Source organism: Mustelus asterias, chromosome 4, assembly GCF_964213995.1.
Source record: "Mustelus asterias chromosome 4, sMusAst1.hap1.1, whole genome shotgun sequence".
NCBI lineage: Eukaryota > Metazoa > Chordata > Chondrichthyes > Carcharhiniformes > Triakidae > Mustelus > Mustelus asterias.
In genome coordinates, this window is record NC_135804.1 from 66,045,155 (window position 1) to 66,068,535 (window position 23,381).

At 46.7% G+C, this 23,381-nt stretch overlaps 1 protein-coding gene across 1 annotated transcript in view; it reads left to right on the plus strand.

Moving 5' to 3' along the window:
- The window catches only part of LOC144493117 (hydrocephalus-inducing protein-like), a 440,489-nt gene that overhangs the window by 199,245 nt on the left and 217,863 nt on the right, over positions 1-23,381 (plus strand). The window lies entirely within an intron of this gene.

Genomic DNA, 23,381 nt, shown 5'->3' on the forward strand with positions numbered 1-23,381 from the left:
TGATGTTGTGGCCATCTCGGAGACATGGATAGAGCAGGGACAGGAATGGTTGTTACAGGTTCCAGGGTTTAGATGTTTCAGTAAGTGCAGGGAAGGTGGTAAAAGAGGGGGAGGCGTGGCATTGTTAGTCAAGGACAGTATTACGGTGGCCGAAAGGACATTTGATGAGGACTCGTCTACTGAGGTAGTTTGGGCTGAGGTTAGAAACAGAAAAGGAGAGGTCACCCTGTTGGGAGTTTTTTATAGACCTCCGAAAAGTTCCAGAGATGTAGAGGAAAAGATTGCAAAGCTGATTCTGGATAGGAGCGAAAGTAACAGGGTAGTTGTTCTGGGGGAATTTAACTTTACAAATATTGACTGGAAAAGCAATAGTTCGAGTACTTTAGATGGGTCAGTTTTTGTCCAATGTGTGCAGGAAGGCTTCCTGACACAGTATGTAGATAGACCAACAAGAGGCGAGGCCACATTGGATTTGGTACTGGGTAATGAACCAGGCCAGATGTTAGATTTGGAGGTAGGTGAGCACTTTGGTGACAGTGACCACAATTCGATTACGTTTACTTTAGCAATGGAAAGGGATAGGTATATACCAAAGGGCAAGAGTTATAGCTGGGGGAAAGGAAATTATGATGCGATTAGGCGAGATTTAGGTGGCATAGGTTGGGGAAGGAAACTGCAGGGGATGGGCACAATTGTAATGTGGAAGTTGTTCAAGGAACAGCTACTACGCGTCCTTGATAAATATGTACCTGTCAGGCAGGGAGGAAGCAGTCGTGTGAGGGAACCGTGGTTTACTAAGGAGGTTGAATCTCTTGTGAAGAGGAAGAAGGAGACTTATGTTAAGATGAGACGTGAAGGCTCAGTTAGGGCACTTGAGAGTTACAAGTTAGCCAGGAAGGACCTAAAGAAAGAGTTAAGCAGAGCCTGGAGGGGACATGAGAAGTCTTTGGCAGGTAGGATCAAGGAAAACCCTAAAACTTTCTATAAGTATGTCAGGAGTAAAATAATAATGAGGGTAAGATTAGGGCCAGTCAAGGACAGTAGTGGGAAGTGTGCGTGGAGTCTGAAGAGATAGGAGAGGCACTAAATGAATATTTTTCGTCAGTATTCACACAGGAGAGGGACAGTGTTGTCGAGGGGAGTACTGAGATGCAGGCTGTTGGACTGGATGGGATTGAGGTTCATAAGGAGGAGGTGTTAGCAATTCTGGAAAGGGTAAAAATAGATAAGTCCCCTGGGCCAGATGGGATTCATCCTAGGATTCTCTGGGAGGCTAGAGAGGAGATTGCAGAACCTTTGGCTTTGATCTTTGTGTCGTCATCGTCTACAGGAACGGTGCCAGAAGACTGGAGGATAGCAAATGTTGTCCCCTTGTTCAAGAAGGGGAGTAGGGACAACCCTGGTAATTATAGACCGGTGAACCTTACTTCTGTTGTGGGCAAAGTTTTGGAAAGGATTATAAGAGATAGGATTTATAATCACCTAGAAAGGAATAATTTGATTAGGGATATTCAGCACGGTTTTGTGAAGGGTAGGTCGTGCCTCACAAACCTTATTGAGTTCTTTGAGAAGATGACCAAAGAGGCGGATGAGGGTAAAGCGGTTGATGTGGTGTATATGGATTTCAGCAAAGCGTTTGATAAGGTTCCCCATGGTAAGCTTTTGCAGAAAATACGGACACATGGGATTGAGGGTGATTTAGTGGTTTGGATCAGGAATTGGCTAGCTGTAAGAAAACAAAGGGTGGTGGTTGATGGGAAATGTTCATCCTGGAGTTCAGTTACTAGTGGTGTACCGCAAGGATCTTTTTTGGGGCCACTGCTGTTTGTCATTTTTATAAATGACCTGGATGAGGGCGTGGAAGGATGGATTAATAAATTTGCGGATGACGCTAAAGTCGGTGGAGTTGTAGACAGTGCGGAGGGAAGCGGCAGGTTAGAGAGGGACATAGATAAGCTGCAGAGCTGGGCTGAGAGGTGGCAAATGGAGTTTAATGCGGAAAAGTGTGAGGTGATTCACTTTGGAAGGAGTAACAGGAATACAGAGTACTGGGCTAATGATAAGATATTTGGTAGTGTGGATGAACAGAGGGATCTGGGTGTCCATGTGCATAGATCCCTGAAAGTTGGCACCCAGGTTGATAGGGTTGTTAAGAAGGCGTACGGTGTGTTAGCTTTTATTGGTAGAGGGATTGAGTTTTGGAGCCAGGAGGTCATGCTGCAACTGTACAAAAGTCTGGTGCGGCCGCACTTGGAGTATTGCGTACAGTTCTGGTCGCCACATTATAGGAAAGATGTGGAAGTGTTGGAAAGGGTGCAGAGGAGATTTACCAGGATGTTGCCTGGTATGGTGGGAATATCGTATGAGGAAAGGCTGAGGGACTTGAGGTAGTTTTCGTTAGAGAGAAGAAGGTTAAGAGGTGAATTAATAGAGGTATACAAGATGATCAGAGGATTAGATAGGGTGGATAGTGAGAGCCTTTTTCCTCGGATGGTGATGGCTAACACGAGGGGACGTAGCTTTAAATTGAGGGATGAGAGATATAGGACAGATGTTCGAGGTAGGTTTACTCAGAGAGTAGTAAGGGCGTGGAATGCCCTGCCTGCAGCAGTAGTGGACTCATCAACATTAAGAACATTCAAATGGTTATTGGATAAACATATGGATGATATTGGAATAGTGTAGATTAGATGGGCTTTAGATTGGTTTCACTGGTTGGCGCAACATCGAGGGCCGAAGTGCCTGTACTGCGCTGTAATGTTCTATGTTCTATGTTAAAGGTAAGATCATGGCATGGACAGGGGATTGGCTGACTGGAAGAAGGCAGAGAGTGGGGATAAAGGGGTCTTTTTCAGGCTGGCAGCGGGTGACTAGTGGTGTGCCTCGGGTCGGTGCTGGGACCACAACTTTTCACAATATACATTATTGATTTGGAAAAAGGAACTGAAGGCACTGTTGCTAAGTTTGCAGATGATACAAAGATATGTAGAGGGACAGGTAGTATTGAGGAAACAGGAGGCTGCAGAAGGACTCGGACAGGTTAGGAGAGTGGGCAAAGAAGTGGCAGGTGGAATAAAATGTGGAAAAGTATGAGGTTATGCACTTTGGAAGGAGGAATTGAGGCATAGACTCTTTTCTAAATGGGGAAATGCTTAGGATATCAGAAGCACAAAGAGACTTGGGAATCCTTATTCAAGATTCTCTTAAGGTTAACGTGCAGGTTCAGTCGGCAGTTAGGAAGGCAAATGCAATGTTAGCATTCATGTCGCGAGGGCTAGAATACAAGAGCAGGGATGTACTTCTATGGCTGTATAAGGCTCTGGTCAGACCCCATTTGGACGATTGTTTTGAGTTCCGTATCTATGGAAGGATGTGCTGGCCTTGGAAAGGGTCCAGAGGAGGTTCACAAGAATGATCCCTGGAATGAAGAGCTTGTCATATGAGGAACAGTTGAGGACTCTGGGTCTGTACTCGTTGGAGTTTAGAAGGATGAGGGGGCATCTTATGGAAACTTACAGGCCTAGACAGAGTGGACGTGGAGAGGATGTTTCCACTAGTAGAAAGCTGGAACCAGAGGGTGCAACCTCAGGCTAAAGGGACAATCCTTTAAAACAGAGATGTAGAGGAATTTCGTTAGCCAGAGCATGGTGAATCTGTGGAAGGGCTGTGGAGGCCAGGTCATTGGATGTCTTTAAGACAGAGATAGATAGGTTCTTGATTAATAAGGGTATCAGGGGTTATGGGGAAATGGCAAGAGAATGGGGATGAGAAAAATATCAGCCATGATCGAGTGGCAGAGCAGACTCGATGGACCAAGTGGTTCTGCTCCTATGTCTTATGGTCTTATCATCGAATCATCATCATAGAATCATAGAATCCCTACAGTGCAGAAGGAGGCCATTCGGCCCATTGAGTCTGCACTGACCACAATCCCACCCAGGTCCTATTCCCATAACCCCTCATATTTACCCTGCTAGTCCCCTGACACTAAGGGGCAATTTAGCATGGCCAATCAACCTAACCCGCACATCTTTGGACTGTGGGAGGAAACCGGAGCACCCGGAGGAAACCCACGCAGACACGGGGAGAATGTGCAAACTCCACACACACAGTGACCTGAGGCTGGAATTGAACCCGGGTTCCTGGCGCTGCGAGGCAGCAGTGCTAACCACTGTGCCACCGTGCCACCCCGCCTTATGAGGGATCATTGAGGGTGGGTGGACTTGCATGGGGTGACATGATGTTTGAGGGACCACTGGGTTGCGTGATGGGGCACAGGTTAGCATGGTGTGAATGAGAGGCCATTGGTGGTTGGTGGAGGGACATGAGGTGGCACGAGTTGGCATGGATGATGGATCTTGGGGAGTGTGTGGCGATGTGAGGGATTAGGGCTAGACTGTTTTTACTGAAACTGGGACGGACCCAGCCACCGAGACAGATCTTTTAACAAGCCTACCTTGGCACTTGGCAGCCCCTGTAGCTGCCCCCGAACATTTTCCAGGCTTGGTGGGACCAACTATAGTTAGCACCCACCCCGTGGAATGAAAATGTTGCTTTTGCAGGCACTGGTTAAGATGCTCTTTTGGAGAATTGGTGCAGATTCAATGGGCTGAATGGCCTTCCGCACTGTAGGGATTCTATGGATTCTAGGTAGTGGGTCGGGATGGATTTATAAAACTCAGGACCTTTGTAACTGGAGTCATGGTCACCAATGGCGTAATGATTAAAATCAGGAATGCTGTAGAGGCCAGACTTGGAGCACTGCAGGAATCTTGGCGAGATTGAGGTGTTGGAAATTTCACAGATAGGGAGCTGAGGCCATGGAGGGATTTGAAAACAGAGCCGTGAAATCCATCAGAGTACTGAAACTCTTAAGCTCCAGGGAAAACTTTGCTTGATTGACAGCTCTGGCTCTCGATATCTTCTGCCAATTTCACAATGTTTATTTACACAAACATTTATAGAATCATCATAGAATATGCAGAAGGAGGCTATTCAGCCCATGGAGCCAGCATCAACTCTCCAACACAAGATTAGGGCGGCACGGTGGCACAGTGGTTAGCACTGCTGCTTCACAGCTCCAGTGACCTGGGTTCGATTCCCGGCTTGGGTCACTGTCTGTGTGGAGTTTGCACATTCTCCTCGTGTCCTCCGGGTGCTCCGGTTTCCTCCCACAGTCCAAAGATGTGTGGGTTAGGTTGATTGGCCATGCTAAAATTGCCCCTTAGTGTCCTGGGATGTGTAGATTAGAGGGATTAGTGGGTAAAATATGGAGGGATATGGGGGTAGGGCCTGGGTGGGATTGTGGCCGGTGCAGACTCGATGGGCTGAATGGCCTCTTTCTGTACTGTAGGGTTTTTATGATCTTCTATGATCTATTAAGAGGTTTCAAGTGTTTGCAGTTCAGCAACTGAAACTTTAACATTAAATTGACACATTTCATTGGGCTGTAGTCAAAGTAGTAAATATAGTGATAAGTAGTGAATGAATAACTTTTTGAAAGCTTTTTAACATATCTTATTGTCACTGTAGGGTCCATTGATTCTATAACGTGTCTCGTGGATGAATGGACATGGAAGTGTCATAGCTTGGCTTGGGGCATGAAGGTGGTGTAGGGAGTGTGTGGGGTTAGAGGGCGGTGCATGAGGAGTGTGACAGCTGAGGCATGAAAAGCCTTTCTGTTTTTATTTTAACAGGGACAAAGTCCCGCAACACTCTGATGGACCTTTTAAACAACCTACCTCAGTACTTGGCAGTCCCTGTGGCTGCCTTCGACCACTTTCCTAAGTTGGTTGGCCTGCACCGGAATTATAGATCCCATCTTTATGGGCACTAACACAGATACTAAACTGACTCTACACTAAAAACTCAGGTCATATATGAGTGGGTGCCCACCAGAAGTAAAGCTGAAAAGAGACTAGAAAGTTTCTACTGTATTGTTCACTGGCAACCTGAGATATTTACAGGGGAAATAAATGGGGTTTTAGGATGTATTCCAAGGTGAATAGTGTAAAATAAATTAAGAAAACTATGGGCAAGATTTTCTCCTCGGGCTTCATGACCCTGGTGTCAAATGGGTGTCAGAAGCCCACAGTATGGAGAACAGTCATCCAGCTGTGATTTTCTCTGAGTTGGCCAGTTAATTGACAGAGAGCAAGTTTGCTATCCTTTTAAGGATGGTGGGTAGCCAGTAGCATTCCCTCCATGAGGGAACAGCAGGTTGGTTTTCAGGTAAATGAGATTGTGCCCCAATATGGAGGCACTATATCATCAAAAATGTGCACCATAACAGCTGGGCTACTGTTGTGGAGAAGTAACCCTTCCACAAGGCGGCCTGTGGGTGCTTGATGCCAGGCAGGTGGCAAAGGCTTCTAAGCTTGCCAAGAGCACTGGTTGCTGTCAGGAGCTCCCCTTCTTTGTTGCTGAACTGTTTCTTCAATCCTTGAGAAACCTGGAAAATCCCAGTCAGCCTCTAACAATAAGCCTTAATAGGATTTAACTGGCTCAGTTGGCTACTACTCTTTGTTGGCAGATAGCCCTCTCCTCCTTCCCCCCTCCCCAGCCCCACTCCTCCCAATCCGGTCTCTGTTATAATGGTGAAGGTGGGAGCGGGATGGAGTTAGCAAACAAGCACACCGGCCAACAGAGGTGTTGTTGCTTTGAAATTATGAAGTACAAAGGAATGGGTTCCCCGTAGGGTTCTGCTGAATTTAACACCAGGATATGGTTCACTAATTTCTTATTTGTGTCTCCTGGCCAAATGCAACCAGATTGAGAGGCTGCTGGCTGGGTAGGCCTTTGGCACCAAAGGAGCGGAGTGCGGTGGAAAGCATGGTAATGGTTGGGTTGGGTTGAGCGATGGTCAGACACCAAAGATCGGAGACTGGAGGAAAGATCAGAGGGAGATCATAAGCTAGAGGCAAGATTGGAGACCATAGTAAGGGGGGAAATCACAGTAAAAGCAAAATTCTGTGGATGCGGGAAGTCTAAAAGACAAAAGAAGAAATGCTGGAAAATTGCAGCAGGTCTGGCAGCATCTGTGGAGAGAGAAACAGAGTTAACGGTGGGGCGGGGGGGGGGGTGAATTCTCTGGTCCCACTGGCAGCGCACCCCCTCCCATGGGTTTCCGGCCAGTGTGGGGTGACATCAGTGGGAAATCCCATTGACTGCAGCAGGACCAAGAGAATCCTGATGCCAGTGAACAGCCCACTGCCTCCAGCGTTGAGAAACACACAGCTGGGAGGCCAGACAGTTCCCCCGGCGTTTCGAGTTTGAATTACTCTTCTTCAAAGGGGGAAATCAAAGGTTAGGTAGACCAAAGGTGAGAGAAAAGATTGGAGATCGAAATGGGATGGAGGTAGTTGGAAGAGTCGGGAAGGGGAGATTGGTGGTTTTGTGGAATGTTTTGGGGGGGGGAGGGGTCCAATCACTAAGATTTGCTGAAGCAGGTAAACTGAGTTCAGCTGGTAATGGAAATGGTCTTACCACCTGGATTCAGCAGTCTTCACCTCCCTTCAGCCATCGTATTTTCTGAGATGTAGAAAATTCGGCATTCCAAAATTAAATTTAAGATGGTGGTTGATGAAGAGGTCGACAGCCTCATTATAATATCCAATTTCCCTCATACCATCTCTGATGAAAGCAAAATGATGGGGATGGTTTGGAATTCAGATTTTTAACCTTTTGATATTCAATCCAACTCCAACTTATTGCTGGAGATTAAAATCTCACCCACCACATCCCCACCTCTGGAGCTACCCTCTAGAGCTTTCTTCTGGAAGATGTAGGTAAGGATAATAGGAAAAGCAAGCAGGAATAGAAATTCAGGAGGCCGAGAAGAAGGCCCAAAGAAAACGGAGGCCAACAAATCATGAGCCCACTGTCTTTCTCTTCAGTAAACGTGACACCCATGGCCATGGAATGCTCTGCCTTCGCGATGCCGGCAACACCCTTGCTTGTGGCCCGTTGTGTCTCCAGGATGGCTGGACCCTGTTGCCCATGAGGACAGACCCTGAGCCAGACTTTCTACTGCGATCGCCACCTTTGCAGTGTTGGCCTGGTTCACACGCTGTGTCGCCATCCTGCAACAGCACTCTGTTGGACACCGCTAAACAGCCTTGCAGTCACATCGTTGTTATTGACAGCCCTTCCACAACTCCCCAAGTTTCCTGATGCATCTCCACCAGCCTTGGGATGAATGAATCCTGAGAACTGACAGCTGACTTGGGGACATCTGAATCCTTGCCTCCAGCAGACCTCCGTGTGCCTCAGCCCTCAGATGTGCCTGTCTCCACCTGATGTGCTCACCAGTCAGTGACCCAGAAGCCTCAACACTAAAGGTATCCACCGTGGTGATAGTCTCTGTGTTGGTGGGTTGTGTGGTATGTGCCAGTGCCGCTTCAGTGGTGCTGCCCTCGGAGGATTCCTCAAAGCCTCCCTCCGAGGTGTCGTCCAAGGGGTCGTGGGCAGTTTGCAGCAGGGGCGACGCCAACACCCGAAGGGCCAGGTTCCTCTGGGCTCAGAACTGCAATAAAGAACACACATTAGGGGAAAGGAGGTAAAACATTCTACGCAGCATCACACTTACTTCGAGGAGGACCGTGGTTGAGGGCTATGCTTATGCTCACTTGCATGCTGGAATCTGACCTGGCTGTCCGTCACCATTCGGGAAGACCCACCTCCCCCTGCCAGCTCCATGGCACGCTCTTCAACGCTGGTCAGCTGCCACAGGTCAGGCACACCACCATCAGTCTGTACAGTTCCCCGCATATTATGTATTCTTTTCTCCTGTGGGAATATAAGGTGGTTAGCAAGCATTAATATATTGAAGTGCATGGTGTGCAATGCGTGACAGTTTTGTGGAAAACGGTCACCATTGAAGGGTGCTTGTTGAGGGGTGAGGGGAAGGGGTTAGCTTCTTTCTGGGGAAGGGTAACTTGTTGCATGCCCTTCAGGTGTCTAAGCATGGTTTGAGATCCATGCCAAGCATGTGCGGTAGTCCAAGTGGGATGTTCACTCATCCTTGCTGATCGAAGAAGGTTGTACAGTTTTTTGCGACACTGCTGGCCAGAGCATGGCGTCAGGCTCCTGGCATTCACTGCTTCTGCCACCTCCTCCCACAATGCCGTGGCGGCTGCACCCTTGGACGAGGGCGCTGGCTGGGGAAGATCCGCTCACGCCTCTCCTGCACGGCATCAAGCAGGCGCTCCTGGTCAGCCTCAGTGAATCTTGGTGCTGCTCTCCTCGAAGATATCTTTGTGGCATGACTGGCTGTGTGTCCATTCCTGCAGCTTATATACAGCTCTGGCTTATTAGGGGAGTGCAGGTGCAGTGACTGTGGCCAGTCAAGGGCCTGTTGGCAACAAATCCTTGTGAGAAATTTTGAAGGCTGCTTTCAATTGAGTGTTATGCATCCCTCGGAGTGCTGACTGGCTGCCATTCAATAAGCTTCTGTGTCCAAGGAGGAGTGTAATACTCAGTGCTCCCATTCAAGAGAAGGAATACTCGCAAGCTGGGGTTGTGCATGTCAGCACAACCTAAGTTCTCTGCAGGGCAGCAGTGAGGTCAGTGTGTTCAAAGGATGGAGGGATGGGGTACCTGTGTTATCCAGATCCATGAGAGCATGGGGTGAGCGGGCAGCCATGTCTGTATGGGGAGGGGGGTGGCAGCCATGTCTGTATGGGGAGGGAGGTGGCAGCCATGTCTGTATGGGGAGGGAGGTGGCAGCCATGTCTGTATGGGGAGGGGGGTGGCAGCCATGTCTGTATGGGGAGGGAGGTGGCAGCCATGTCTGTATGGGGAGGGAGGTGGCAGCCATGTCTGTATGGGGAGGGGGGAAGGGGGTGGCAGCCATGTCTGTATGCGGAGAGGGGGCAGCCATGTCTGTGTGGGGAGGGAGCTGGCAGCCATGTCTGTATGGGGAGGGGGGTGACAGTCATGTCTGTATGGGGAGGGGGGTGACAGTCATGTCTGTATGGGGAGAGGGGGCAGCCATGTCTGTATGGGGGCGGGGGGCAGTGATGTCTGTATGGGGGGGCAGTGATGTCTATGGGGGAGTTGTGGGACCAGCGATGAGGCCAGTGATGTCTGTGGGGGTTGGATGGCAGTGATCTGGCTGCTGGAAGGTCTTTTCAGCGATCCCCCAGAGATGTGTGCATGCGTGGGTTCCTGCTCATCCTGCCGATTTATGGCTCTTTGGTGTGAATAGGCCCCGCCCCCGAGCATTTAATTATATTCGCGACTGTGACCTTTGCATGTACAGAGTGTGGAGATTTGGGTCTGAAGCTGCACTGAAAAAACAGTTGTGATCTGGATCAGTTTTCTCGCCAATTCAGCACTTTTGGGAGAATCACCCTCATGATGTCAACAGGCAGGTTGTGCGCAGTCCTGATGTGATTGGGGTGTACGATGAATTATTGGCAGGATTTTTTTTATTCCCACCAAGGCAGCATTAAATTCAATTCATAAATCTGGAATGTAACATTAGTCTCAGTAATGGTGACCATGACAATTATCATCAACTGTTATTAAAACCCATGTGGTTCACTAATGTCCGTGAGGGTAGGAAATCTGCCATTCTAGCTTGGTCTGGCCTACATGTGACTCCAGACCTACAGCAATGTGACTGCCTCTGAAATGGCCCAGTAAACCACTCAGTTCAAGGGCAATTATGAATGGGCAACAAATAATGGCCTTGTCAGCAAACCCACAAACCATGAAAGAATAAAGAAAAAAATGGGGTTCTGAATATTCTTTATGGCATAAAGTTTTTGTTCCAGGTGAATTGGTAAAATGAGCCTCGAATATATGTGCAATTTGCCAGATTTTCAAAATTGAGGTCATGTTCATTTAATCACACAAGAAGATAGGCCCAGTTGTAAATTATCCAATAAATCTGCACAATCAAGAAACATTGATTGTGAGAGATGTAAGTTATTCACCAGAATCTCAAAGGGGCGACACGGTGGCACAGTGGTTAGCGCTGCTGCCAGGGACTCGGGTTCAATTCTGGTCTCGGGTCACTGTCTGGTGGAGTTAGCACATTCTCCCCGTGTCAGCGTGGGTTTCCTTCAGGTGCTCTGGTTTCTTCCCACACTCCAAAGATGTGTAGGTTAGATTGATTGGCCATGCTAAATTGACCCTAGGGTCAGGGAGATTAGCGGGATAAATATGTGGGGTTACGGGAATAGGGCCTGGGTGGAATTGTGGTCGGTGCAGACTCGATGGGCCGAATAACTTTCTTCTGCACTGTAGGGATTCTATGATTCTATGAGCAGAATTGCCAGAAATTGAGCCATTCTTTAGATTTAATGCTCTGGATCCAACATTTTAACTAGCTTTAATTAGCTACTTTGATTTGCCCTTGATACATGAGACCAATAGCCAGCAGTCAATTGAAACCCTACAGGTGCGTCTCTGCTGTAATTGACTGAATTTAAACTAATTTTGAATTGACTTGAAGGCATTTTTGCAGCAGCAGCAGCAGAAGGGAAAACAGATCTGTTCAGTTGATTCTGTTGGTTGTGGATAATACAAGTGATTATTATCTATTCTTGGGATGTGGGCATCATGGGAAAAACAACATTTATTGCCCATCTCTAATTGCCCTTGAGAAGGTGGTGGTGAGCTGCCTTCTTGAAATGCTGCAGTGTAGGTGCACCCACAGAGCTGTTAGAGAGGGAGCCCCAGGATATTGACCCAGCAATACTGAAGGGGTAGCCTTATAGCTCCATGTCTGGATGGTGAATGACTTGGAGGGGAAATTGCAGGTCTGGGTGTTCCGATGTGATGCATTCCTTATTCTTCTAGGTGGTAGAGGTTGTGGTTTTGGAAGGTACTGTTGAAAGAGACTTGGCATGTTGTTGAAGTGAATCTTGTAGGTGCTGCCAATATTTGCCATTTTGGAGGGAGTTAGGAGTAAAAGGGGTGTCAATCAGGCAGTTGGTTATGTCTGCATGATGTCAAGCTTCTTGAGTATTGTTGGAACTGCACTCATTCAGGCAAGTGGTGAGCATTCCATCTTGTGGATAGGCTTTGGGGAGTAAGGAGGTGAGTCACTCACTTCAGCGTATCCTGCTCTAGTAGCCATAGTATTCATTTATTAGTGTCACAAGTAGGTTTACATTAACACTGCAGTGAAGTTACTGTGAAAATCCCCTAGTTGCCACACTGCGATGCCTATTCAAGTATATTGAGGGAGAATTTAGCACGGCCAATGCATCTAACCAACACATCTTTCGGACTGTTGGAGGATACCGGAGCACCTGGAGAAAATCCCGGGGAGAACATGCAGACTCCGCACAGACAGAGGCCTAAGCTAGGAAACGACCTGGGCTCTGTGAGGCAGTCGTGCTAACCATTAGTGTCACCGTGCCACACCTCAGAGGTGAGATTCAAACCCAGTACTGGGTACGCCGGATTAGTAGTCCAGTGACAATATTACTGCACCATAGCCTCCCCTCTGACTGAACAGCCTAGCTCTAATTTTAAGCAGAAACCATTTCTATTTATCCTATTAATTCCTTTGGCCATCTTAAATAACTCAAATCTAATCAATTTTCTTTATTCAAGGGTTAGTGCTATGAAATTTGTCCTCCTAACTTAACTCTTTTAGCCCCAGTATCTGATGAATTTGTGCTGCACCCCATCCAAGGACAATATATCTTTTCTGCGATGCAATGCCCAGAATTGAATGCACTATTATGATCGGGTCAAACCAGAACTCTTTGCAGCCTTGAGATAACTTCCAACCCTTTGTATTCCTATCTTCTAGAGATACAATATTCCACTAGCCCTTTTAATTAATTTTCCAATCAGGCGACTAGCTTTTCTGTACTTGAACACCTAAACCCATCATGTCAGCTAGTGGAATAAATCTAGAATTGAAATCTAGGGTGCAATGTTCCCAAAAAATTGAAACATAAAAGTCTGAAAATGTGAGTGTTGCACATCTGTATTTTGGGTGAGTTTGGCACTGCAATCTTCTCCCAATCTGTCAGTTTTTCTGACGTGGAGATGCTGGCGTTGGACTGGGGTAAACACAGTAAGAGGTTTAACAACACCAGGTTAAAGTCCAACAGGTTTATTTGGTAGCAAAAGCCACACAAGCTTTCGAAGCTCTAAGCCCCTTCTTCAGGTGAGTGGGAATTCTGTTCACAAACAGAGTTTATAAAGACACAGACTCAATTTACATGAATAATGGTTGGAATGCGAATACTTACAACTAATCAAGTCTTTAAGAAACAAAACAATGGGAATGGAGAGAGCATCAAGACAGGCTAAAAAGATGTGTATTGTCTCCAGACAAGACAGCCAGTGAAACTCTGCAGGTCCACGCAACTGTGGGCGTTACAAATAGTGTGACATGAACCCAATATCCCGGTTGAGGCCGTCCGCGTGTGTGCGGAACTTGGCTATCAGTTTCTGCTCAGCGACTCTGCGCTGTCGTTTGTCGCGAAGGCCGCCTTGGAGAACGCTTACCCGAATATCAGAGGCCGAATGCCCGTGACCGCTGAAGTGCTCCCCAACAGGAAGAGAACAGTCTTGCCTGGTGATTATCGAGAGATACACAAGGCAAACACACCCGGCCGTCCCATCGTATCGGGCAATGGGACCCTGTGCGAGAACCTCTCCGGCTATGTCGAAGGCATCCTGAAACCCATTGTACAAAGAACCCCCAGCTTTTGTCGCGACACGACGGACTTCCTACAGAAACTCGGCACACATGGAGCAGTTGAACCAGGAGCGCTCCTCGTCACAATGGATGTCTCGGCACTCTACACCAGCATCCCCCATGACGATGGCATTGCTGCAACGGCCTCAGTGCTCAGCGCCAACAACTGCCAGTTTCCAGATGCAACTTTACATCTCATCCGCTTCATCCTGGACCACAATATCTTCACCTTCAACAACCAGTTCTTCATCCAGACACACGGAACAGCCATGGGGACCAAATTTGCACCTCAATATGCCAACATCTTCATGCACAGGTTCGAACAAGACTTCTTCACCGCACGGGACCTTCAACCGATGCTATACACTAGATACATCGATGACATTTTCTTCCTTTGGACTCATGGTGAACAATCACTGAAACAACTCTATGATGACATCAACAAGTTCCATCCCACCATCAGGCTCACCATAGACTACTCTCCGGAATCGGTTGCATTCTTGGACACACGCATCTCCATTAAGGACGGTCACCTCAGCACCTCACTGTACCGCAAGCCCACGGATAACCTCACGATGCTCCACTTCTCCAGCTTCCACCCTAAACACGTTAAAGAAGCCATCCCCTACGGACAAGCCCTCCGTATACACAGGATCTGCTCGGATGAGGAGGATCGCAACAGACACCTCCAGACGCTGAAAGGTGCCCTCATAAGAACAGGATATGGCGCTAGACTCATTGATCAACAGTTCCAACGCGCCACAGCAAAAAACCGCACCGACCTCCTCAGAAGACAAACACGGGACACAGTGGACAGAGTACCCTTCGTTGTCCAGTACTTCCCCGGAGCGGAGAAGCTATGGCATCTCCTCCGGAGCCTTCAACATGTCATTGATGAAGACGAACATCTCGCCAAGGCCATCCCCACACCCCCACTTCTTGCCTTCAAACAACCGCACAACCTCAAACAGACCATTGTCCGCAGCAAACTACCCAGCCTTCAGGAGAACAGTGACCAAGACACCACACAACCCTGCCACAGCAACCTCTGCAAGACGTGCCGGATCATCGACACAGATGCCATCATCTCACGTGAGAACACCATCCACCAGGTACACGGTACATACTCTTGCAACTCGGCCAACGTTGTCTACCTGATACGCTGCAAGAAAGGATGTCCCGAGGCATGGTACATTGGGGAAACTATGCAGACGCTGCGACAACGGATGAATGAACACCGCTCGACAATCACCAGGCAAGACTGTTCTCTTCCTGTTGGGGAGCACTTCAGCGGTCACGGGCATTCGGCCTCTGATATTCGGGTAAGCGTTCTCCAAGGCGGCCTTCGCGACACACGACAGCGCAGAGTCGCTGAGCAGAAACTGATAGCCAAGTTCCGCACACACGCGGACGGCCTCAACCGGGATATTGGGTTCATGTCACACTATTTGTAACGCCCACAGTTGCGTGGACCTGCAGAGTTTCACTGGCTGTCTTGTCTGGAGACAATACACATCTTTTTAGCCTGTCTTGATGCTCTCTCCACTCCCATTGTTTTGTTTCTTAAAGACTTGATTAGTTGTAAGTATTCGCATTCCAACCATTATTCATGTAAATTGAGTCTGTGTCTTTATAAACTCTGTTTGTGAACAGAATTCCCACTCACCTGAAGAAGGGGCTTAGAGCTTCGAAAGCTTGTGTGGCTTTTGCTACCAAATAAACCTGTTGGACTTTAACCTGGTGTTGTTAAACTTCTTACTGAGTTTTTCTGACAGCAGGGAGATTTGCACTAGAGGGGGATGGGGGAGTGGGGGGGTAGAACGGAGCCTAAGCACGCCAGTGAAGCTGGCTTCAGAGTACTCATGCGTCATTGTGTAGGGCACCCCGATCTGTCAGTGATCTTGGAAACCCCCCCCCCCCATCCTTCCCCCACCATTGGTGGCGTGTTCTCCCCCATAACATCACGGGTTGCCAGCATCACCCTCCTGATGAGTCCCCTAGTGGACTCCCTGCATCCCCCCCCCCCCCCCCATGCATAGCCCACCCTTTGCATATCTCCCCCCCCCCCACCCCCCTTGCAGAGTCCCCCGTATAGCCCCTCCTGGCAGAGCTCCCCCTTCATTAGCTCCCCTCGTCATTGTTCATACCTCTCTCCCCAGTCATGGCCCCACCCCCCCACTTAGGCCACATGCTCCTGGCACTGCTCCTGGCATACTTATGGTGCCCAACCAGACACTTCCAAGGTACCAGGTGGGCAGTGTCAGGGTGTCAGGTGGACACTGCCAGGCTGGCACTGCCTAATGGGAACAATCCGACCATGCCGAGGCTTCAATGGCCTCCGATCCTTCTGGCGTGGTAATCACAGAATCCAACAATGCAGAAGAGGCCCTTTAACCCATCGGATCTGTACCAACAAGCGATAGGCCCTGACCTGCCCATCTAATCCCACTTGCCAGCACTTACAGGCGTACTGACGCCTGGTCTCCACTGGTGGAGACAAGCAGTGATTCTCGCTGGCGTCGATTGGCATGGCGAGCTGGTAAGATCGTGCCCCTAGTCTCTGTAATGATGACCATGAAACTCTCATCAATTGTAGTAAAAATCCATCTAGTTCATTTACATCGTTTAGGGAAGGAAGCCCTTGCCTGGTTTGGTCTACATGTGATTTCAGAGCAAAGTGGTTGTCTCTGAATTCCTCTCTGAACTGGTCTCAGTGCACGGGCAATCAGGGTGGCAACAAATGCTGCTCTTGCCAGCAACTCCACATCCCATGAAAGAATAAATAAACATAAAACAATGTGCAGTCCCTAGTTTCTCACAATATATAAAAAAACTCTAATTCATCTATCTGAGATCCACAGTGAATGACCTTACATTGAGTTCCATTTGCCACAATTTTACCCACTTGCTTAATTTTTCACACTCTTTTTGAAGTATATTGGTCCCACCTACACTGTTGTTAGCAAACTTCGATATGGGGGAATTTTTCGTTTTCATCAGGCAGGATCGGCGGTGAGAGCGGAAAGTCTTGCGAGATGTCCAAATCTTGCATTTCATGCCGATGTAAAGGTGTGACGTGATTGTCCCCACCCTCTACCTCCTGCCTCCCCTTGACATAATGTGATTCCTAATTATTGAACTTTGGGAACATAATTTCCACATATTTATATCTCAATATCGTGCCTCTATGCCTGAATTAGCCCCAACCTGTAAGAAAATCAATTTACATTGGTGTGAATTATAACTGGTCACTCAAAGCGTGCACCTGGCGGGTAGACCTCACAGATTGGCTCAGGTGAGTGCATTGCTCAGGGGGAAGAGGGTCGTGCCTGGGGAGTGTCGGGGTGGGGTGGTGTTGGAATGCGCGGTGGGTTCCAGATAAACTTTTGTGCACTGGGGCAGCCTTTAAAAATGGCACACCAATCTTCATAAAACTAAGTGACATCCTGGAACCTGCTCCTTTACGTTTTTTGCACTATGCCCTGGATGATATGGCAGAGGAAGCCACCATTGGTGCTGTCAGCTTCAACTCCACTTTTCCCACGCGATAGCGGCTTTTGCCAATATTCAGGAAAATTCCGCCCATATAGTTTTCTGTTCCTTTATAAATATATTGAAAAGCTGAATTATTGAGTCATGGGCACATCACCAGTTGGACACTTACTGAGCACAAAGGAAGATGGTTATGGTGGCTGGATGTCAATCATCTCAGTCACAGGATGTCACTTGCAGGAATTCCTTGGGGTAGTGTCTGAGGCCCAACCATCTTCAGCTGCTTCATCCATGACCTCCCTTCCATAATAAGGTCAGAAGTAGGGATGTTTGCTGCTGATTGTATAATGTTCATTACCATTCCTAGCTCCTTGGATACTGAATCAGTCTATGGCCACATGCAGCAAGTCCTGGCCAACATAAGTGGCAAGCAACATTCACACCACATAAGTGCCACTCAATGATCATCTCCAACAAGAGAGAATGCAGTCACCTCCCTTTGTTATTGAACTGAATAACCATAGTGAAATATCTATCATTAACATCCTGGGGGCTGCTATTGACCAGAAACTTAATAGGACCAGCCATAAAAATATTGTGGCTACAAGAGCAGATCAGAGCCTGGAAATTCACTTCCTGATTCTTAAAAGCTTGTTTGTCATCTACAAAGCATAAGTCCTGAATGTGATGCAATACTATCCACTTGCCTGGATGAATGGAGCTCCAATGAAATACAAGTAGCTTGATACCATTCAGGATAAAGTAGCATTCACTCACCTTCTCAAACATTCACTCTCTCCACCACCAATGCACAGTCGTTTGTACCATCTGCAAGATGCACTGCAGTAACTCACCAAAGCTCCTTCGACAGCACATTCCAGTCCCATAATTACTATTATCTAGACGGACAATGGCAGCATATGCATGGGAGCCCCACTGTCTGCAAGTTCTCCTACAAGCTACACACCATCCTAACTTGGAACTATATTGTAATTCCTTCACTATCCCTTAGTCAAAATCCTGGAACTCTGTACCTAATAGAACTGCGGGTGCACCTACATCAGATGGACTTGGATGGTTCAAGTAGGTGCCTCAATACCAGCTTCTCAAAGACAGTTTGGGATGAACAATAAATGCTGATCTTGCCAGAGATGCTCACTCCCAACAAATGCTTAAAAATAAAATCTCACAGCCCAATTTATGTTCATAACCTATTATTCTGACTCTCTGTCTCCTACCTCCTAACTAGATCTCTCTCCAAAGCGATTCCTATGAACTTTTGGCTTTGTTAATAAAAACAGAAAATGCTGGAAAAACTGAATGTCACGCAGCAAGTGTAGAGAGAGAAACAAAGTTAATGTTTTGAGTCTAATATGATTTCACCAAAACTGGGGAGAGATAGAAATGTGATGAGTTTTATGCTGCTGGAAAAGAGGGAGGACAGGTGGACAAAATATCCGGTCAGAGATTGGCTAGAGTGCAAAAGAGATTAAATGACAAAGATGTTATGGAACTCAAGACCAAGGGAATGTAATGATAAAGATTTTAAATCTTAAAGCTGATAAAAGTGTTAAAGGTTAAAGTTTTGGTCCGGAGTAGGTATTAATAGCAGAATAAAGTTGAGTACAGTCTCAAAGCAAAAGCATGAGAACACGATGCAGGGCAGAATTCTCCCATTTTGAGACGATGTGAAATGTTTCCCACTATGGTGGCCAGTGGGAAAATGCACCAAATCTTGCATCCTTGGCCTCATGAATCATGCACTGGGTGTTTTTCACCGTATTCAGTGGCGAGGATGGATGTGTCATCCGCTGTTGTGTCTGGGTGCTATGTTGTAAAGGTGTCCAACATCATTGAAGAAAGAAGGTGGACCTCTTGAAAATGAAGATAGATCTCTAGCAATAGCAGGGAAGTCCATGTTCCACAAGCAGCTCAAAGACACCCAGAACAAAAGATTACAACAGTATATATACCTTAGGCTCAGTTAAAAGTAATTTGCATACACTAATCGACAATATACATTTGTTCTAAGGTAATCAATATACAATTACAACTAATCATTTTAATTGCTTCATTTCTATCATATGAGTATACTTAGCCAGTTACAACCTTGAAGAACTCACTTAATTACAATATCTAACAGCATTTCAAGCAGTGGGAGGGGTGTTTAAACTAATTTGGCAGGGGATGGGTTATGGCATGGAGGTAGAGCAGGGGATGACGCACAGCTAAATATAGAAGATAAAACTAGTCAATCTGGAAGGCAGAATGATTATAGACAAGGTAAGGCACAAGGAAGTAGTATGGCAAGGCTGGATGGCATTTTAATGCAGGATCTTGTGAGTAAGGCAGGTGAGTTGAGGGTGTTGATTACCATATGGGAGTATGATATTATTGCTATCACAGAGACATGGTTGAAGGATGGGCAGGACTGGCAGCTCAATATTTTGGGACATGGAATCATCAGGTGAGATGGGGGGGGGGGGGGGATCAGGTGAGGTTGGGGGGGGGGCGGGGGGGGGGGGGAGAGAGAGAGAGAGAGAGAGAAAGGTGGTTGCAATATTGATCAAGGAGCCAATTACTGCAGTAAGGAGGGATGATATTTTAGAAGGTTAGAAGGACATCTTAGAAACTAGGCCATTGGTGGGCTTTCTTAACATAGTGTCGGCATGGGGGGACCAGGACAGGTTGTTGGTGATCTGGACACCTAAAAACCTGAAGCTCTCGACCCTTTCTATTTCGTCCCAATTGATGTAGACAGGGATATGTTCTCCTTTATGCTTCCTGAAGTCGATGACAATTTCCTTCGTTTTGTTGACATTGAGGGAGAGATTATTGTTACCGCACCAGTTCACCAGATTCTCTATCTCATTCCTGTATTCTTCTCGTCATTGTTTGAGATCTGACCCAGTACGGGCAGAGGGCAGTATTGAAGGCTGTTTTTCTGACTGGAAATCTGTGTTCAGTGGTGTTGCGCAGGGATTGGTGCTGGGTCCCTTGTTGTTTGTAGTGTACATTAATGATCTGGACGTGAATGTAGGAAGTATGATAAATAAGTTCACAGATGACACTATAATTGGTGTTGTGATAATTAGCGAAGAGCTTTAGATTATAGGACAGCATAGACTGGCTGGTTATATGGGCAGAACAGTGGCAAATGGGATTTAACCCTGAAAAGTTTGAAGTAATACATTTTGGGAGGACTAGCAAGGCAAGGGAATACACAATGAATGGTCGGACCCGAGGAAGTACAGAGGATCAGAGGGACATTGATGTGCTTGCCTACAGGTCGGGCGGCACGGTAGCACAGTGGTTAGCACTGTTGCTTCACAGCTCCAGGGTCCCGGGTTCGATTCCCAGCTCGGGTCACTGTCTGTGTGGAGTTTGCACATTCTCCTCGTGTTTGCGTGGGTTTCCTCCGGGTTCTCCGGTTTCCTCCCACAGTCCAAAGATGTGCGGGTTAGGTTGATTGGCCAGGTTAAAAATTGCCCCTTAGAGTCCTGAGATGCGTAGGTTAGAGGGATTAGCGGGTAAATATGTGGGGGTAGGGCCTGGGTGGGATTGTAGTCGGTGCAGACTCGATGGGCCGAATGGCCTCCTTCTGCACTGTAGGGTTTCTATGATTTCTATGAGGTCTCTGAACAGGACAAGTAGATGAGATGATTATGAAGGCATATGGGATACTTGCTTTTATTAACCAAGGCGCTGAATATAAGAGCAAGGAGGTTATGATGGAGCTGTATAAAACACTGGTTAGGTCACAACTGGAGTTGTGTGTGCAATTCTGTTCGCCACACTATAGGAAAGGTAGGATTACATTAGAGAGGGTGCAGAGAAGATTCACCAGGATGTTGCCTCGGCTGCAGCGTTGCAGCTATCGATAAGCTGAGTTGTTTTACTTGGAGCAGAAAAGGCTGATTGAGGTGTATAAAATTATGAGGGGCATAAATAGGGTGGATAGGAAGGAACTTTCCCCCTTTTTCCCTTAGCAGAAGAGTTAAAAACCAGGGGGCATAGATTTAAGTTAAGGGGCAAGAGGTTTTTAGGAGAAAATACTTTTTCACCCAGAGAGGGGTGGGAATCTGGAACTCACTGCCTGAAGGGGTGGTAGAGGTGGGAACCTTACAGTATTTAAGAAATATTTAGATGAGCACTTGAAATGACCCAACACACAAGGCTGTGGGCCAAGTGCTGGAAAGTGGGATTAGTATAGATAGTTGCTTAATGGCCAGCGTGGACACGATGGGCCTCAGAGCTTTTTTGCATGCTGTAAAACTCTATGGGGGCATTCTTACCGGCTCTTCCCACTGGTCGATTGGAGTGGCAAGCCACTGAGATCAGGCAAAAGGCAAAAAATTGGCTTTGCACACTGTTTTTCACCTCTGGTGATGTTACCAACACTGATTTGCCGGCGAAATTGACTTTGTGCCAATAAAGGGCATGAAGCCATGCGATAGAAAGAAATTGGAGCCTCGTCTATTAGCTCTGGGCATACAATATGCAAATAGAAGTGTATGTTGTGTAAGCTGACCGGTACGAATAGAGTTTGCCTTGCATTCTCTAACCTTGATAATGTTTTAGCTGTGTAGTGACCAATGAGCATTTTATGCTCTTTCCCACGTCAATCTTTTTGAAGAAAATACTGCGGATTCCAAAAATTTGAAGTGATCCCACAAAATGCTGAACACACCTAGCAGGTCTTACGTTTCTGATAAACGGTCACTGAGCTGAAACATTAACAATTTATGTCTCCAGCATTGCATCCAGACATACTGATTGTTTCCAGCATTATCTGTTTTTATTGTGGATTGTAGAAAAAGAATTGTTGTGTAACCTGTCAGCAGGTGTAACCTCGAACTTTCTTTCAAGCATATGTGAGGAGACCCACTCAGTCTCCCAAGTTTCATTAAATTTAATTGAACAGCTGTTTTTCAAAATGAAAGCAGAACAAAACAGCAGGTATGTGACACAAATAAGCTGCATAATAATGGAGAATTTGTTCTAGTTCTTTCTGTCAGTCTGTTGATAAAAAAGATAATTATATTTCCTTCAGTGGGTTTATACATAGTCATTACTTGATGCCTTGCTTGGACTGGACCTCAATACAGTATATAAATGCACTGCACTCTAATTCGCACTGGCTGTAAATCAAGATGCTAGGACTTGCTTTAAATAGAGACTCACTAAATACAAGTACAAGCACATGAATACATATTGTAAATGCACAGATTATAAACTAGTTAATTTTATCTAACTTGGCTCATCAGTCTTCCGGTGTCAAGAATGGTTGAAAGGTACAGTCACTAGGATGGAACTGTGCTTTATGTAATCTGTTTCTTTAAGGCCACTGTGCGGAAATGGTATCTATAAGTACATCTTGAGATCATTGACAGCTAATTATCGAGGCAAGTTTTTGTTTAATAGAGAGGTGTTGTAAATCCCCATCTCCATTTTTTGGGAACCATAGAACCATAGAAAATTACAGCTCAGAAACAGGCCTTTTGGCCCTTCTTGTCTGTGCCGAACCATTTTTTGCCTAGTCCCACTGACCTGCACTTGGACCATATCCCTCCACACCCCTCTCATCCATGAACCCGTCCAAGTTTTTCTTAAATGTTAAAAGTGACCCCGCATTTACCACTTTATCCGGCAGCTCATTCCACACTCCCACCACTCTCTGCGTGAAGAAGCCCCCCCTAATATTCCCTTTAAACTTTTCTCCTTTCACCCTTAACCCATGCCCTCTGGTTTTTTTCTCCGCTAGCCTCAGCGGAAAAAGCCTGCTTGCATTCACTCTATCTATACCCATCAAAATCTTATACACCTCTATCAAATCTCCCCTCAATCTTCTACGCTCCAGGGAATAAATTGTTCAGATTATCAAGGTCAGAAAAACCATGAATAAATGAGTGACATTACACTTTTCACACTTTGGAGGCTAACATTTGAAATGTGGCGATATGCAAGAAGGAGGCATAGTCTCAATATAAAGCAATGATCATTTAGGATAGAGAGAAGAAATTTCAACACCCAAATATGTATGATAAGTTTTGAATCTTTGGAATTCTCTATCCCAGAGGGTTGTGGGTGCTCCATCATTGAATATGTTTACGCCTGGAATGGACAGATATTTTGTCCCTCAGGGAATCAAAAGATATCAGATGGGAAGGGAGAGTTGAAGTCCAATATCAGCCGTGATTGTGTTGAATGGTGGAAC